Source organism: Ochotona princeps, chromosome 25 (assembly GCF_030435755.1).
Source record: "Ochotona princeps isolate mOchPri1 chromosome 25, mOchPri1.hap1, whole genome shotgun sequence".
Lineage (NCBI taxonomy): Eukaryota > Metazoa > Chordata > Mammalia > Lagomorpha > Ochotonidae > Ochotona > Ochotona princeps.
Genome location: NC_080856.1, coordinates 30,015,883 through 30,034,371, shown reverse-complemented (window position 1 = coordinate 30,034,371; position 18,489 = coordinate 30,015,883). Strand labels below are relative to the sequence as shown.

Sequence of the window (18,489 nt, the reverse complement as noted above, 5' to 3'; positions counted from 1 at the left end):
ACAGCTTGCAACAGAGTGCATCCACCAACCTCTGGAATCCACAATTATAATTTTGGTATATCAGAGTAAAAATCCTTAGGTAAAATAACGAATATAGTTAACAAAGTATTCAATTTACATCAAAAAGTCCCTTAATCCCAAATAGCAAAAAATAAAATGCTGTTGTTTTTAAGATGATGATACACATAATTATCACCATCAAATATGTGTGTAAAGTGAAATCAGAATGACTAGATAACTATCACAAATCTACTAAATTTTGAACTTGCAGTTCTAAAACAGGCTACATTTGAGCCAAGTGGATCTGGCTACAACTCTCGCTTCTTTTCTATGTGGAGAAATTTTTTTTAAAGCTACAGCATGTATGGCATTTCATTAAGTGAATGAGGAAACCGATGAAGATGTCTGATTTAAAATGATGGAAGGGTGGGGCACTGTGACGCAGCAGGTCAAGTTAATACAAGGGACACACACTGCCCTTATCTCAGCACCAGCACCTCTGCTTCTGACTGAACTTCCTGCAAATGCACCTTGAGAAGCAGGTAATCACAGCTCAGGTGACTGTGCCCCTAGTGCTGACGTGGTGGGAGATCCAGATGACAGCCAGCCTTCTAGCTCTAGCCTGGCTCAGCCCTGGCTCCTGCAGGAGCCTGCAGAGTGAATCAGTGGTTGTTAGATTCCTCTCCAGCCTTTCAGGTAGACTAAAAACCAAACACGCTTAATTGATGGAGAGATGATTAATTAACAATGTCAACTCTGCAGAAATTACAACATGGAGAAGGAAAACATTCCTAATAAGTAACAAATTTTTTGGTTGAGAAAACCCTCAGCAAAAATGAAATGTGTATGGGGCAATTGGGGGAAAAGGCATGTCAACAGTGCAAGAATGTACTTTTAATTCTGATTAAAATTCTGCTTATTTGAAAGCCACAGTTGAGGGAGGAGAAAGGGGACAGGGAGGGAGGGGGAGAGAGGGAGAGAGAGAGGGAAAGAGAATGAATTGTCTATCTGCTTGTTCACACTCCAAATGGTTGTACTGAGTAAGGCTGGGTGAGGTGAAAGCCAGGCGCTTCAGCTGGGTCTCCCACACGGATGCCCAGCCACTTAGGCTGTCTTCTGCTGCTTTCTCGAGGAATATTCACAGAGAGCTGGACTGGAAATGGAACAGCCAGGACTCAACTGGGCACCCATATTGATTAAGGTGACACAGGTAACAGCTTTACCTGCAAGCCACAATGCCAACCCTTCATCCTCATCTTTTCCTCATAATCCAGAAAGCACATGGTTCTCATGGGAAAATGGCCGGGTCTTGGAACACGGCAGGGTACACGCCACAGCAACCTCATGTGCAGGCCACACTCAAGTTCTACAGGACTAAAGATTGCGAAAACCATTAAAAGGAACACGAATGTAATCCCAGATGTATAAATTATAAAATCTACACATGGCTCGGGTCCTGGGGCCCACCTACTAAGTGGATTTGGGGTTCATGAGCCCCAGGGTTGGGGCATCCAGCAAGGCTTGGGTAGCCTGGCCCAGGTCCTTGGGCCCATCTGCAAGAACTTAATGAAAAAGGCGGAGCAGTGGACACAGACTCTGATGTAAAAGAAGAATTGGTAGCTCATTTGATGCCAAGGCAGAAGAACTTGGAACCCCACACAATGACAGCGGGGAACAGAGACTCGAGGCTGACCATGTCAGCAATGAATATTGGCAGGGCGGCATCGTTCTTGGATTGGTGAAATCAACAGCATTTCAGAACTATCCAAACCACTTGGGCAGAACCCTCGGAACATGCATACATCTGGACCCTGAGTTGATATGAGGTGGTGGTTCCTCATCCCTGGGTACTGGGCCATTTGAAAAGTTGTGTGTGGCTTTCTCCTCTCTACCCCCTTCCCCCAGAAACAAGAAGAAACAGCAAATTTGGAAACAATGAGTTCACTCAATTTTCCTTAAACCTGGATCCTTCCCACTCATATCAACAATATAACCATTATAAAAAAATAAAATAATTATAAAAGCTGACATTAAACATTCATCACGTGAGGGTAACAGACAGTACAGAATGAATTGAACTTGTACATCAAACAGTACATCAAACAGTACCGAATGACTTGAACTTGGGCACAGGATAATGTACTGTCCAAATTGAAACACAGAAAGACACTAAAACAATGAACGGAGTAGGAGGTTTTGCTTATGCATCAAGCAATCTAAGTGTATTTGGAGTGCCCGACGAAGGACAGCAGTGAAACATTCGAATACATAATGAGTTTTTCCAAATTTGGTGGAAAACATATATTCTCAGCTCCTTGGCCTTAAAGAATACACAGAAAACTAATAAATACACATATTAACGGAGGTGATTCAACGACAAAGCAAAATCCATGGCTTGCAGATTTTGACATAAATGGGTAAGCCTCTTGGGAGAGTTACAGAAAGGTTTAAGAGGGCTATAAGACAAGGTAGTTGCCCCCGATGTCCTCCCAGCCACCCCAGGAGCAGGGCCCTAGCACTATCCACCTGCCAGGTACATCACCATTGCCACCCTTCATGCCTTAACCTGACAGTAAGTCAAGTCCTTCAGTGGGGAGAGGAAACAGCACAGGATGAGTTAGAAAACACCCACAACACTCTCCAAATTTTCCACCAAGGGCAGTAGAGTCTTCTCTGACAGAAAAGTATACCCCAGGCAGGAGATGAGCCATCTCCCAAGGGGGAACCATCTAGGGAGGCTATGGCTCATCAGGCCAGAAACAAGCTGTCCCAGACAGGGAAGCCTCACCCTGAGCCCTGAGGGAGTCTCTGATTCCCCCTTGGGGGAGCCTCACCCGGCATCCTGAGGGGGAAGCATCGCCCTGAGGGAGTCCCTGATTCCCCCAAGGGGAAGCCTCACTCTGCGCCCTGAGGCGGAAGCCTGACCCCCTCCCCACCCCCTTGTGCCTTCCTGAGCGGGAACTTCATGCCAAGCTTTCTTGAGGGAGTGCCTGACCCCTCCTTGGTGCGGGAGCCTCCGCCTCACCCTGTGCCTTCCTGCGGGAGTCTGTCACTCCTGGGCTGGGGTGGGCACCCTCCCCGAGGGGGAAGCCTCACCCTACACCTCGGGGCGTCCCTCTCCAGGCGGCCACGAGCTGGGGACTGTGAAACCCTGTTTACCTGATGTTGGAAGTCCTGCATCTGCTGGGCTTCACTACAGACGCCTGCCCTCCGCAAACAGCTAGCCAGCCCTCTGCCAGCACATCGTTGCTGAAAACCGGCTCCCAGGCCCCCGGAAGAGCTCGGGGGGCACTCCCACACAGGTGGTCACTTCCGGGGGCGTCACAGACGGGATGACATCACAGACGTCACAGACGTCACAGACGCGAGCGGCTTCCGACGTCAAATGCAGCGAATCTGTTTTCTATATCATAAATATAATTCTAAAAAGATAATTGTATTCATCTGAATAAAACAGGGAGCCTGTGTTTTGGAGGAAGACGAAAGAACCTCCGTCTATTCTTCGTGTGCGAGAATACCCTCTAAAGCGAAACAACATCGAGAATTACTTTATGCAAAAGCGAAATCGGTTTAATGCGGCAGGAAGTATTTGTACATTGTTGTTTTACAGTTCACATCAGTTTTTACTTAATTTACAGAAAATGAATACATGCCATACGTTTCACAAGAAATTTTGAGAAGCATAGGGAAACCGCCCACTAACTCCTCTCTCCTGCCCTACATTTTCATTTCATTTTAAAGTAGTCAGGCAGAGACACAGAGCGATAGATCCTGTCTCTGCTGGTTTACTCACCAGATGCACATGAAACCCTAGGTTGGGCCAATCCAAGTACTCCCTTAATTTACATTGGCCTGAAGCTGCATTTGAATTATAGCCGCAAGGACTTGAACCAGGCACTCAGCTATGGCAGGTGGCCATCCTACACTGCATCTTAACTGCTGTGTTAATGCCCATTCCTTCTTCGTTTCTTAATGTGGTATTAGAGGTCATAGATTTGATATCTGTTCTTTTCCAATATTGTTACCATTTGTAAATGCTGTAACTTCTCCCCTGCATGCTTACTCTTAGTGGTATTCCATAAGGTCTGATGTAGTATATTTTCATTTAGTCCAAAATGTTTGCAGTATTTCATTTTGATTTTTGTTTGAATCTTTGGATACTTAGATTTCTGTTTGGTGTACAAATTTTTACATTCTATCCATTGAGTTGAAATTTAATGTTTGTGTGATTTGGTAATCTTACCTTGCAAGTTTTGAATTTTCTTAAGATTATTGAGACAGCACAGAATGTTGTCCTTCTTGTGGCATTTTCTTGGTGCACCTAAGAATAATATACCAGTGGTTGAAGCATTTATGATTATAAAATACTTTATAAATATAATATATAATATGCTTTATAAAATACAGGCTCCTGACTGGCCATTTTTTTCATTTTCAAATATTGCCTATTCTGAAATGTACAGTTTTTTGTTAGTAGTAAGATGTTTTCTAACCCTTCAATGTATTACTTTATTTATCTTTCAAGAACTCTTTGTAAACAGTTTCTGATCATCTTTTTGAAATGATTATAACCACATCTGGCTTTTCATTTGAGGGCACTTATATCGTTCGCATTTAATGAAATCTCTGAAACGATTAAATTTGAGTCTACCGGGTTTTTCTTGTTAAGCTTCATTTATTCATTTGAAAGGCAGAGTTAGAGAGAGAGAGAGAGAAAATCTTCCATTCTTTGGTACAAACCAAAGCCACAGACTTGGAATTGTGTTCAAGTCTCCCAATGGGTAACAGGGGGCCCAAGTGATTGGAATTATTTTCCATTGTTTTCCCAGGCACAAAAGCAGGGAAATGAATTGGAATTGAAGCATCTGGCATGTGAACCAGTGCTTACATGGAATGCCAACATTCCAAGGTCACAAGACATGATAATCCATGCTCCCTGCTACTGTTATTTTCTTGACATTAAAGGAAACACACAATGTGCTTAGTTATTTCTGGCCATGCTGTTTTAACTCTCAGCAGTTAACAATAAAATAAAATTTCAACTCGTCCGTGTTCTATCCAAAAATAGGGCATAGTGTTTGGCCTTCAGCTCTCTGTTCCTTGGTTAAAAACTCTTCGTAATGCATAATGATCTCAACCTTACTACCTTTACAGAAAATCAGCTGGTTTTGTTTTATGCAGAAGGCTTTAATATGCTGCTAAATGTACAATACTTAGGTACAAGTGCCTTAATGCAACCATTTTGGAACTGGCACAATTCCCACAATAAGGAAACTTTATCACAACTGAGACGTGTTACCTATTCAGGTTGAGTTGTGGGCCCGGCACAACGGCTTGATTGGATAATCCTTTTTCAAGCACCGAGATCCTATATGGGTGCCACTTTGTATCCCAACTACTCCACTTCTCATCCAGCTCCCTATATGTGGCCTGGGAAAGCAGAGGAGGATGACCTAAAGCCTTAGGACTCTGCACTCACATAGGGGTCCCAGAAGAGGGTCCTGGCTTGTGGCTCCTGGCTCCTGGCTTAAGATTGGCTCAGCTCCAGCCATTATGGCCACCTGGGGAGTGATCCAGAGGATGGAAGATCTTGCTCTGTCTCTCTTTCTCTCTGTACATTTGCCTTTCCAATAAAAATAAATAAATTTTTTTAAAAAGAATTTTGAGTTGTGTGTTAGTGAACTGCTCATTTTACAGTTATCGGACAATGTTACTTTCATGAAATTTAGCCCATGAAAATTTGGAAAGTTTTCATTGTCTCTGTGAAAGCATTAGAAAAGTTCTCCCATGCCTCTGCTAATATTGTCTGCACTGGCCTCAACCACAGAACCCAAGTATGACTCTACAGTAACAGACTGAGGACATACAGCCAGAGAGCTATCATGACGATCGTCTAATGACAATACACGCCTGTCATTTTTTAGTTCACCAAGTAGCCTCACTTGAAGATTAGAAAAAGAAACCTTAAGAAAACTAACAATAAAAACTAAAAAGGGATAAAATATCAAACCAGCACGCACTCTAAAATCAACGGCGTTAATCAACAAAAAGCAAATCTGATCATTTGTTTAGCCCTACCAATTAAATCGGAGTTACAGTAGATAAGGATCAGGCAGGGAAGCCTTTCAATACACCTCAGTGACTCCTTTACAATAACATATTTTTGCATGTTTTAGTATTTAACATGTAAATTGTCATCAAGAAATTTCATAGGTTAAGGGAAAAAAAGTGCAGGTAAGAGAATGGATCTACTTCCACCCTCTAATATAATGCATCGTTGGTGTGCAGTGATAATAACCAGTAGGAGAAATGCATATACACTTTGTATAACATAAGGTACACCCCAAATTTGAGAAGTTGAGTCCTAAACCTCTGGCTGGCTTTGGGATTTGGGCTGCCAAAGGAATCCTTTGGCTAATGTCGACCAAACCCATACGTGGTGACATCCTGTCTTTTTACTCTCTTCCTGGATCCCATGATGCTGTACCACTGGTGGGGTACCATAGAGTATGCAAAACAACCCATACAAAACACACCGAAGTTATTTTTGGTATTGCTACTGACAAGTCAGTGGAAAATCACCGTGGTCCTGACTGCATAGCTTTTCTTTATGGTTCCAAGTCATTTTGATGTGGTGCCATAATGCATCTTTTGATTCTGGTTGAATTACTTAAATTCAATTGAAGTACAGTAAATGATATTCATCATGAAAATAGTGTTTTTGTTGATTAAAAAAATCTACACTCAATAGAATTTCATTCTGAAGTTGAGGCAATATTATTTCATAGAGCATTCCTTTTTGTTATTTCATAGAGGGTTCCTATTTGTTAATTCATAGAGGGTTCTTGTTATTTCATAGAGGGTTCGGTTTTCTGCAAACATCGGTATAGTTATTAAGAGAAATTGTTGCACATTTTAATACAACACTAGCTATAATATTTTATGTGCGAAAAGTAGAAACATAGCTTTTCTGACCTTTCAACAATAATTTTAAGAAAAAATATATGCTAACCAAAGAAATACAGTTTAAAAATCTCTAGCCCTACCCTCTGTTCCTAGTTTTTGAAACTGTATAAATTTTAATTTTTTAAGATTTATTTATTTTTATTGGAAAGTCAGATTTGCAGAGAGAAGAGACAGATTAGAAGATCTTGTTTGCTGACTCACTCTTCAAGTGGGTGCAACAACCAGAGCTGAGCCAATCTGAAGCCAGGATCTAGGAACTTCTTCCAGATCTCCCATGTGGGTGCAGAGTTCCAAGGCTTTGGGCTGTCACTGAATGCTTTCCCAGGCCACAAGCAGGGAGCTGGATGGGAAGTGGGCTGCTGGGATTAGAACCAGTGCCATTATGGGAACCCAACGTGTTCAAGGCAAGGACTTTAGCCACTAGGCTACCGCACCGGGACCAAAACTATATTTTTAAGAATATAGGAAGATAGAGAATTTCACAAGCATCAACACATTATAGTTATAAAAACATTGTTCATTATGCATGGTTATATAGTTTTTAAAGTCATTAAAACTGGAGCATAGGAGGCAGCTCAGTTACTTAGATATTGATCACCCAAATGGAAGATCTGGATGACCTGCTGGATTTGGAAGAAACATACAATGTTGTATATTATTTTTCCACATCAGGATTCTGTTCAGACTTAGAGAAATTTAGAAGAAACAGCAAGCTAGAGGCTGTAGGATAAGCAAACTAGGAAGATGGCAAGAAAGTGTCCAAATGCCAAGGAGACAACAGAAATAAAATCCAGGGCATCTATTTGGTGGCTACAATAGTAGCAGCATATTGGATATTTGAATATTTCCAAGATAAAAGGAAAATATTGTGAAGTAGATCAACTTAGCAATCATACAATACGTGCACATATCCAAACGTTATTTTGTACATCATAAACTAACTCAATGTTTATGGCTTAATTCATTTGTCTATTAAATATAAACACAAAATACTTATCTGATTATATATATACCCAAATATATGTATGCACATATATTCATATCAATGTGTGCACACATGTGCATAGAATACTGAATCTCCATAAACCTAAAAATAGCTTTGAAATTTACAAGGAAACATTTTAGAAAACAAGAATACTTACTCCAGTTTCAATCATACAGAAGGATGTTTGTATGTCTCTCTTGCAAGAACAAAATATCAGATTAGTTAAAAATTAGTAAGGTTGCTCTAATTGGGCACTTATACGAGCCACAAGACAAACCATATTCATCGCAGCACTACCTGTCAGTCCTTAAAAACAGTCCTCTACCATCAGGAAATACTGCATATTCTGTAATGCAAAGTCTTTTTAAAACACAGTAAGGTCATCTCACCAAAACATGTATGTTGGATCTTAAAAGACATTCTTATAGGGCCCGGCGCGATAGTGTAGTGGTTGAAGTCCTTGCCTTATGCACCTGGGATCCCATATGGGCGCCGGTTCTAATTCCAGCAGCCCTACTTCCCATCCAGCTCCCTGCTTGTGGCCTGGGAAAGCAGTCGAGGACGGCCCAAAGCCTTGGGACCTTGCACCTGCGTGGGAGACCTGGAGGAAGTTCCTGTCTCCTGGCTATGGACTGGCTCAGCTCCAGCCATTGTGGCCACTTGGGGAGTGAATCATTGGATGGAAGATCTTCTCTGTCTCTCCTCTCCATATCTGACTTCCCAATAAAAATAAATAAATCTTTTTCAAAAAGACATAAATCATTCTCAAGCTCAAGAAAATATATATAATGAAGATAAAAATACATGACAAATGACGGAAATGACACAACTCAACTTATGTGCCATGTTCTGAAGTAGTGCTAGAGTAAGACTGGGAAAACGCTTAGTGTATGGTATACATGCACAAATAAAAAGCTGGGGATACAAATACTCAAAACATGAAAATATGAAAAGCCTACAATACACAGAAAGATTCTAATTAATAACAGATTCAGTGAATATAGGTTCTTGTACACCAGAATACATAACACAATTTCAATCCAAACCAAGAAATACTCATATAGGTGTTTTAATGTGGAGATACTATGGGTTGGATATTGGAACAATTGCTGTTAGGAGTAGGAATTGGCAAAAGTACTTTCAATATGTCTTTGCAAATTTTAACAAATTCATAGGTTGAAAAAAAAAATCTAACCCAAGTATGCACCAGTGAGAAAGCTCCGTGCATTCCCCAAATTCTCACACTAGGACCACATCAGCTTCTCACATTTTTCTGAACTGAACTCTCTTGTTTAGGGCTGGAGTTATGGCATAGTGGGTCAAAGCCCCACCCATGATGGTGTCCCATGTGGACACCAGCTCATATCGCAGATGCTCCTTTAGGATCCAGCACCCGACTTGCGGCATGGGGAAAGCAGAGGATGACCTAAGGGTCTGGGGCCCTTCCTCGAGCATGGGGAATCAAGATAAATTTCCTGGCTCTTCTTTTTAGGCCACACCCAGTCCTGCCCATTGCAGCCAACCTGGGGAGTAAACCACAATTGGAAACTATTTCTCTCTACGTCTCTTTAACTTTGAGATAGAAGAATGCATTTATTTTTCTTTTCTCCCAAATTTCTTCTACTTTATTTACTCATGTACTGAAACCGGTGATCAGGGATACAAGTGTTGGGATTATGGCCCATTTTTTTTTAAGCTGCAGGTGGCGGTCCCGGCATCCCATCTCGCAGGGCTGGTTAGTCTCACCGTCTCCGTTTCGGAAGCATTGCCCTGATGATGTGCCTGGGAAAGCAGCTGACTTTGGTCTATGTGCTCAGGGAGAGTTCCAGCTCCTGGCGTGGGCTCAGCTCAGCTCAGTCCTGGCCCTTATAGCCATTTGGGAAGAGTAATTGGAGGATTTATAAAGATTTATAAAACAAAATCGGTAATAAATCTGAGTTCTACTTCAAGGGGTGTGGACAGAAGATGCGCACGGTGACTATTTCCCAAAAGTGCAGCTGTTTCCTGAGGACCCTGTAGGATACATACTGTCCTCACAAAGTATTGTGGGGAAGGCGGTAAAGATAGCATTTAAAGCAGCATCAACGCCATAGGTAAGGTACAGAGGTTCTGTGTAGTGATGAAAGGAATAGCTGAGAAAGTGATTTGGGACTAAATATCATAACGTATAATATTAGGTTACTATGAGACATGTATGTGACATGCCGCCCTTCCCAACAGCGCAAGAACCCATGAGGAAAAACAAACCAAAACAAAAAACACCCTACCGGATTGCAGTACCTTTTCGTGTGGTTCCTTGTAGAAACCAGCAGAGGGCGAGGGTGTGCTGGAGGCGAGGAGGCAGAAGCAGCTGGCAGGGCGGTTCTGAGCCAGCCGGTGCCCCAGATCGCCTTGCTCTGGGAAGCCCAGCCTGGCAAGTGACAGCTGGGGGTGGGGGGAGGCAGTTGTTTTTCAGGACTACTTTCCAGACAACGCTCCAGAAAGGGAGACCAGTGTCTTCTTCCGGTCACATGCCTACACTGCTCAGTTTGGATAAACTCCTCTCTATGCTGTATTGTAGGTTTCCAGGGGTTGTTAGCCTAGTTATGAAGGTTCCTGCCTTCCACCTGGGTTCAATGACCCTTAGCACAGCTCCCTGCTAATGCAGATCCTAGAAGTTCAGCCAGGATGGGATTGTTCCTACAAGCCCCCTCCCCCCTGGGGGCGGGGAGAGCGAGGGAAGGAGAACCTAGCTTCAGGTCCAGCTTGGTGGCTGTGTTCAGGCACATGGGGTGGAGGTGAGGAGGGGATGAACCAGTAGATGGGAATACCTATGTCTCTCATTTTCCAAAGAAATGATTATTTATATTCACCCGTTATAGGGCACTGAAAAAAAAAAAAAAGGTTCGTGATTTTAATTGGAAAGCAGAGTGCCAGAGAGGGAGAGAATGGAGAAAGAGAGACTTCACTCGTCAGATGCCCTCAATGTCCAGGACTGGACCAGGGCCAAAGCAAGGAACATGGAACCTGGGTCTCACGCGCAGATGGCAGGGGTCCAGCTTAGACCATCCTCCAGGGCTTCCCCAGGCACCTTAATGGAGAGCTGGATCAGGAGAGTATCAAGGAATAAAACTGGAGCTTCAGTATCAGATACCAACATCACTGAGGACCGCTAAGCTCTCTGTGCCAAAACGCAACCCCAGACAACATGTTTGCTTGTTTCATTATAAAACTCAGTTGGGGGTACAGGTACATTGCTGGCTGAGGGATAAGTTGGTACAGTTTATGGCATATAACAGGCAATGTCTATCTAGTCTCGGGAGACATCCACTACGATCCCGCACACGCTCACCTGTCCGCTAAGAGTGTTCAGAATGTGTCGATAGGGCCTGGCGCGGTGACCTAGCAGCTGAAGTCCTCACCTTGAACGTGCCAGGATCCCACATGGGCGCCGGTTCTAATCCCAGCAGCCCCACTTCCCATCCAGCTCCCTGTTTGTGGCATGGGAAAGCAGTCAAGGACGGCCCAAAGCCTTGGGACCCTGCGCCTACGTGGAAGACCTGGAGGAAGTTCCTGGTTCTCGGCTTTGGATGGGTGCTCACTTGGATTTGCGCTCACTTTGGAAGTGAATCATCGGAGGGAAGATCTTCCTCTCTGTCTCTTCTCTTTGTATATCTTCCTTTCCAATAAAAATTTTTTTTTGAATCTGTAAAAAAAGAATGTGTCGATAACATAGATTTTCTTGCAGTAGGTTAAGTCTGAGCTTAAATGCCAGTGAAGAAACACCAGAGTAGGCTTCAGGGGTAGGTGGACCAGGTCAAGAGCTAGCACCCACTGGCTGCACAGACAGCACTGAAATGCAGGTGCCCGGTGCTGCCCCGCTTACCACCTGCATGGTTCAAGTTACCTGACAGTGCGAAATTGGCCACAGTTCAAGTTACTTGACAGTGCGGAATTGGCTACAAAAATTCCAGTTGCCCCACCCCTCCTGCCTCCTATCATGCTGCTTTAGGAAAACTTTGCATTCCAATCCAGAACCCTGATGACAGACCAGATCTGACAGGGACCCAAAGCCGATGGGAACCCAAACCTGATGCGGATCCAAACCTGACGTGAACCCAAACCTGATGGGCCATAAGGATGTCTGGTAGGACCCTGGGCTGCGCCCAACCTTCAGAAGAGTACTCAAAACAGAACCGTATGACAAAAAACCCGCTTATGGGTAACCTCACCTACATGTAGATGACTTCTCCAGAAGGGTGGTACAAATCCCAGGAACCAGGAAGCCAGAATTATGATAGAGCAAGTGCGATTCATCGGACACATGCATAGGATGTTGGAAGGAGTCTTTCTGCTACACTCCAGGAGATATTGTGTAGGGTGGACAAAGTAGGGGTTTTTAAGTTCTCAGTCTTCAACCAGACTGAGAGGTGTGCAGTACAAAGTTTGCAAGAATTCAATTAACTGAGTGGCAGGAAGGAAGCTACTGGAGCCCAAAGTATCCCTGTAGTTAATTAGCCTAGAGTAGCACAGTAGGAGGCAGGAGGGGCCAGGGGTGCGGAGCACAGGAGGGGCAGGGCAGGCATGGAACTTCTGGAGTGCGTTTCCCACAATCAATTATTTTGAATCTTAAATCCCTCACTTGGCTGCATCTCTTCCTGCTGCTAGCAACACATTTACTATCTGAAAGGATTAAAAAATAGGTATTGCTATATTTATTTGAAAGGCAGAGAGAAACAGAGAGAGAGAGATCTTCCCTTTGTTAATTCACTCTCCCCAGAGCTGGATCTGGCTGAAGCCAGGAGCCAGGAATTCTATCCTAGTCTCCTGTGTGAGAGGCCAGGGCCAAACCACTCAGGCTGCAGTAGGCTGCTTCCCCAGACAGGTTAGCAAGGAGTGGGTTGGAAGCGGAGCAGCTGGGAACTGACTCTGTTCCCTAAGATGGCTTCAGGTGTGGCAGACAGCCTCCCAACCCATTGAGCTACAGTGTCAACATCAGCCCCCTCAGAAGATCTTTTTAAAATAAAACAAGCGGGCCTGGCGGCGTGGCCTAGAGGCTAAAGTCCTCACCTTGAACGCTGCGGGATCCCATATGGGCGCCGGTTCTAATCCAGGCTGCTCCACTTCCCATCCAGCTCCCTGTTTGTGGCCTGGGAAAGCAGTTGAGGACGGCCCAAGGCTTTGGGACCCTACACCCGTGTGGGAGACCTGGAAGAGGTTCCTGGTTCCTGGCTTCGGATCGGCGCAGCACCGGCCATTGCGGCTCACTTCTCTGTCTCTCCTCCTCTCTGTATATCTGGCTTTCCAATAAGAATAATACATCTTTAAAAAAATAAAAATAAATAAAATAAAACAAGCAGGGCAGATATTTGGCACTGCATTTAAGACCCCCAGCTGGGGTTGGGGTGCTAAATGGCTCAATTGGCTAGTTTCCTGCCTTCAAGAACCAGGATTCTATAAGGATCCTTGTTCCCTTCTTATGGTCTGGAAATCAGGGGAGGATATACCAAAGCCTTATGACCCTGTACCTGTGTGGGAGAGCTGGTAGATGCTCCTGGCTCCTGGCCTCAGATGGGCTCAGCTCCAGCTGTTGCAGCCATTTGGGAGAGTGAACTAGCAGATGGAAGATATTTCTCTCTGTTTTTCCTACTCTTGTAAATCTGCAGTTTCCATAAAAGATAATAAGCCTTGAAGACCCCAGTTGGGATGCTCATCTTCCACATCAGAGTGCCTGAGTTCAAGACCTGGCTCTGCTCCTAAAGCCAGCCCCCTACCAGTGCACACCCGGGGAAGCAACAGGCTAAGGTTCAAGTACTTGGGTTCCTGTCACTCATGTGAGAGAACCAGATTCAATTCCTAGCCCCTAGCTTTGGCCTAGCCCAGCCCCAGTCATTATTAGCATGTGGGGAGAGCATCTCCTATCTGTCCATTTTCTCTCCAAGAAAGAGGGCATATCCCATATAATCCACCCTGGAGTCTCCACAGAACCTGTATCATGGTGGGAAATGCCTTCCTGCAGGGAAAGACCATGGCAGAGATGAGGGACAGACAATGTTTCCTTCTAGAACCTGTCTAGAACACCCATGTCCTGCAGAGAGATTCTAAACCCTCCAGTGACAGTTTACCAAGGCCCTTGCTGTCTGCCTCTGGACTCACTGCAGACAGAGCTGGGTAAGAGGAAAGACTTTCTTTCCAGAAGCTGGTCGTCTTGAGCAAGGAGCAATGTCTGGATCTAAAATGTGCTTTTTCCCTCCTAACAAGCCAGCAAACAGGGGACTTTAAAGCAAAGGGATATGGAGAGCAAGAGGTGGAGGCTGGAAAGTGAGTTCATTCGGTCAACCAGTAAGCAGATGTTCAGGCTGGTATGCTGCTGAGCCCAGGGGAGGATTCCTGGTCAGGGTCTGTGTCTTCCTGCTCTCAGTACGGAGAAACGCAAATGTCTGCAGCTGATGGACTGTTCAGCCGGGTGGAAGCCCCACCCTTCCAAGCCGTATGCTCTCTTTGGCTCCTGGAAGTCCCAAATGCACACTTCATTAATTTCTACTCACATGGAGTTTGCAACAGCAGCAGCGAAAACAGAAGATGTCTTCACTCCAGTTGGTTACACTAGCTCGGTTATTCAAGGACTTTCCTCACAGAGCTCCCCCTGGGGAGCCAGAAAGTCAGTGAAAATAGACACAAGAGGATAAATGAATCACAACCTGGGTGTGCAACCATTCCAGTCCTGGTAGTCTACCCAAACACAACATCGACCCATGAGAATTCTCTTACCCAAGGATACAGCAGCCCAGTTCACAATGGCTAAGCTACGGAATCAACCAAGATGTCTACCACCTGATGACAGGTGCATTTACATGATGGACTACGGCTCGGCCATAAAAAAGAACGAAAGGCTGTCTTTGGCCACTAGCCAGATGCAACTGGAAACTGTTGTTACCTTAGTGAAATAGCCAAGGCACCCAAAGACAAATATCATGCTTCCTCAGATGTGTGGCAGATATCAAAAAATATATGATAGATGTAAAGCAGACATCTCATGATATGATTGTCATTTTTAGCCCTTGTTTCCTCTTGGGAAACTGTGTTCTTTTTGCTTTTTTTATTTGCTGAATATTCAGGTTGGTAGTGAACTTAGAGTGTATTGAAATGATGTCTTTGCAAAAATCTGTGAAAATTTTGATTTTGTAAGACTTATTTATTATTTTTATTGGAAAGACAGATTTACAGTATCTTTGGGGTCCAGTGAGTTCTTGTTGCTTCTTCCACCCACACTTGGTTCTAGAGTGGAGAGTGAAGCCTGCACTTGTTGGTAGGTCTCCCAAGACGGAGGCAAACGACTCTCCACTCTGAGGAGACATGTGCGTGGGAGTCATTGCGGACTACCGTCAACTTCCACCTCTGTCTCTGCAACTGCTCCGAGCTCTGGTTGAAGCAGGGGAGATGATAAATCACTCTGAAATGGCACAGGGTGTCTCCTGTGGCTGTGTCAGAACCTTGGGGCTTTCCTTCTCTTACTCGTCCGCAGAGGCAGCCCTGGAGTTTTCGCAAAGGTTATAGCAGTTGGCGCAAACTCTTGCACACTGGCTGTGTTAGGAAGGACATTTGTGCAGGAGACCCTGTGGGGGTGCTCACACCTCTGAGTGGGGGGATTCGTGCTGAGGCCACAGTGCCCCACTTTCCAACACCCCTCTCCTGCTTTGGCAGGTGCCACTCTTTTATTTTTAAGAAGTTTATTTTTATTTGAAAGGCAGATTTGCAGAGAAGGATGAGATCTTCCAGCTTCTGATTCACTGCCGATATGGCTGCAACAACCAAAGCTGAGTCCATCCAAAGTCAGGATCTAGGAGCAGGAGCTAGGGGCTTCTGAGTCTCCCAGTTGGTTACAGGGTTGTAAGCACTTGGGTCATCCTCCACTACTTTCCCAGGCATGTTAGCAGGGAGCTGGATCAGAAATGGAGCAGCTGCAACTCAAATCAATGCCCATATATATGGCAGCCCAACAGGCAGAAGCTTAACCTACTAGGCCATGGCAGGTAGCACTCTTAATGGCATATGAGAGGAGGGTTCTCTCTCCCAAAACATTTCACAGAACACATCTCACTGTAAGCTAGCTACAGCTCTCTTCCAGGCACGGCTTCCACCCATGTCTCTGTCTCCCACCCACCGACCCAGACGGCTGGGTCTCCTGTTGGCTGGGAAAAGTCAGTGATTGTTTCTCAAAATCCCCCGGAGACCTTCTTCTTAGGCTAGAGTCTGACTACTCAACTTTCACTAGTGAATGCTCAACTGCTAATTATCCCTCAGTTTGCACTTTGTCATTTTAAGTTGGCAGAAGGTGTTGGGTTTTGTTTTGTTTTGTTTTGTTTTGTTTTTTTGGTTTTGTGTGTTTTGGGGGAAACGTCATTTTTAAAAATTAAGTTTTGAGAGACACAGAGATAGATGTCCCAGCTGGTGAATTTCATTTATTTTTCAGTGAGTCTGGATGAATTCTTTTTTACAAATATTTATTTATTTGAAACAGTTGCGCAGAGAGAGAGAGATATTCCATCTGCTAGTTCACTCCCCAACAATGGCCACAACAGCTGGAACTGGGTAGGTCCAAAACCAGAAATCAGGGGCGTCTTCTGGCTCTCCCTGGTGGGTGCACAGGCCTCAAGGACTCATGAGGGTCACCCTCTACTGCCTTCCTAGGTGCATTATCAGGAAGCTGGATCAGAAGTGGAACCACCAGGATTTGAACTGGCACCCTTATGGGATGCTGGTACCACAGTGGAAGCTTTGCCTGATATGTCACAGCACCAGCCCCTGGATAAAATCTGACTCAGAGTTAAACTATTTGGGCACCAAGAGCAGAGGCTGAACTATCTCAGGATAAGGAAGGTCACAGGTGACAAGTGCCCAGGAAAGTCTCAGGCAGGGCCGGGACAAGGTGGCCCCTCACTTCCTCTGTCCTCCGAAAGCAGCCTCTTTCATTCAAGAAAGATTACCATGATTTCAGAATGCCATCCCTGGATTCAATAAATATCCATTGTAACTACACTTCATTAGAATCTGGAGAAGCACAGAAAACACCGAGAGGGGTTTTCTCGGGGCCAGCTGCAGGCTCAGGGCCGGGCAGTCAGTCACCGCTAGGGGATGCTCAGTGGATTGTGGGGCGAGCTGCAGGCTCAAGGCTGGGGCTGGGCAGGGTCAGTTAGCACACTCTGCTGCCATGGTTTTGAACGACAATTCGTATTTGTTTCCACATCATTGCAGGCGTTAAACACAACTGCTGATTCTAACAAGTTAAAACTAGAATCTTTGAGATCTGGAAAAAAAAAAAAAAAAAAACAGCTTACTACAACAAAATTCAGGGAGAAACTTCCAGGACCCTTGATCAGAAGCTTCCAGTGCTGTCGTCTGGTGTGGAGGAGGCACTGGGTCAGGCTAGCACAGAGCGTGCCCCCCCTCCCCCAGCAGGAGCCGTGAGCTAAGGAGTGGGAGGTAGAATGAGGGGGTCTCTGGGAACAGGCCAACCCTCCCAGTGTTCCACTAAAGGCTCCTTGTGTCTGCAGCTATAAACTACCGAGCCAGTCTTACAGAAGCAGAACGTTTAGATGGACTGTTTATCAAGCTAAGCAGAGCTGTCTTTTTGCCTTCTACAGCCCCCCACCTTCACAATGATAAAAGTGGGTACCAGGTGTGGGTGGGTTGCGATTATCTTCCTGTGTGACAAGGTGCAGGTACACATGGGATGAGCTACTGATAGACCTTCTCAAAGTACTCCTTGGAAGCAGTTGGATTTGACTTGATCGTGGGAGAATTCGGTGTCCAGCTGGCCGGGCACACTTCGCCGTGGGTCTCCGCGTACTGGAATGCCTTCACCAGGCGAAGAGTCTCTTCCACAGTGCGCCCCACGGGCAGGTCGTTGACGCTCAGGTGCTTGATGACCCCATTGGGGTCAATAATGAAGAGGCCTCTCAGCGCCACCCCGGAGCCCTCCAACAACAGCACACCGCAGCCTCGGGAGATCTGTTTGGTTAAGTCTGACAGGAGTGCGATGTTCATGTGGCCCACACCGCCGTTCTTGCGTGGTGTGTTGATCCAGGCAAGATGGCTAAAGTGGGAATCCACGCAGACAGCGACAACTTTACAGTTCACATCATGAAACTCATTGGCTTTGTCACTAAAAGCCACGATTTCTGTAAGACACACAAAAGTGAAATCCAGCGGGTAGAAGAAAAACGCCAAGTATTTCCCCCTTGAAGTCATCGAGGCTTAGGTCTTTGAACTCGCCATTGAGGACGGCCGTACCCTTGAAATAGGGCGCATGCTGGGTGACTGCAGGAACATGATATGAGGAGCTGGTGCTGAAGGCGAGTTTTGCCTGAGCGAAGCCACACCACGAGAGGCTGGCCCAACAGGATCTTGCAAATGTAACAGGTCTGGGGGCTGAGAAGACAGATAGGCCCCGAGCAAGGGCACCCACCTGCCAGGTGAGCGAGGCCCGAAGCAACCTTCCTGCAGCAGCTGCCATCTTCAATGCACGCGGGCTGCCGCGGGGACGACAGGAGACCGGG

The 18,489-nt window shown here is 45.3% G+C and overlaps 1 protein-coding gene and 1 pseudogene across 1 annotated transcript in view; both read right to left on the bottom strand.

The window, feature by feature from the left end:
* The window catches only part of LOC105942581 (coiled-coil domain-containing protein 7-like), a 192,298-nt gene extending 188,967 nt beyond the window's left edge, over positions 1-3,331 (bottom strand). The window contains exon 1 of the mRNA XM_058681281.1: positions 3,160-3,331. The gene's annotated coding sequence lies outside the window, so the exon portion shown is untranslated. The remainder of the gene's footprint in view (positions 1-3,159) is intronic.
* A 14,121-nt stretch (positions 3,332-17,452) lies between these two features.
* LOC101532107 (thioredoxin-dependent peroxide reductase, mitochondrial-like) lies at positions 17,453-18,489 on the bottom strand (annotated as a pseudogene).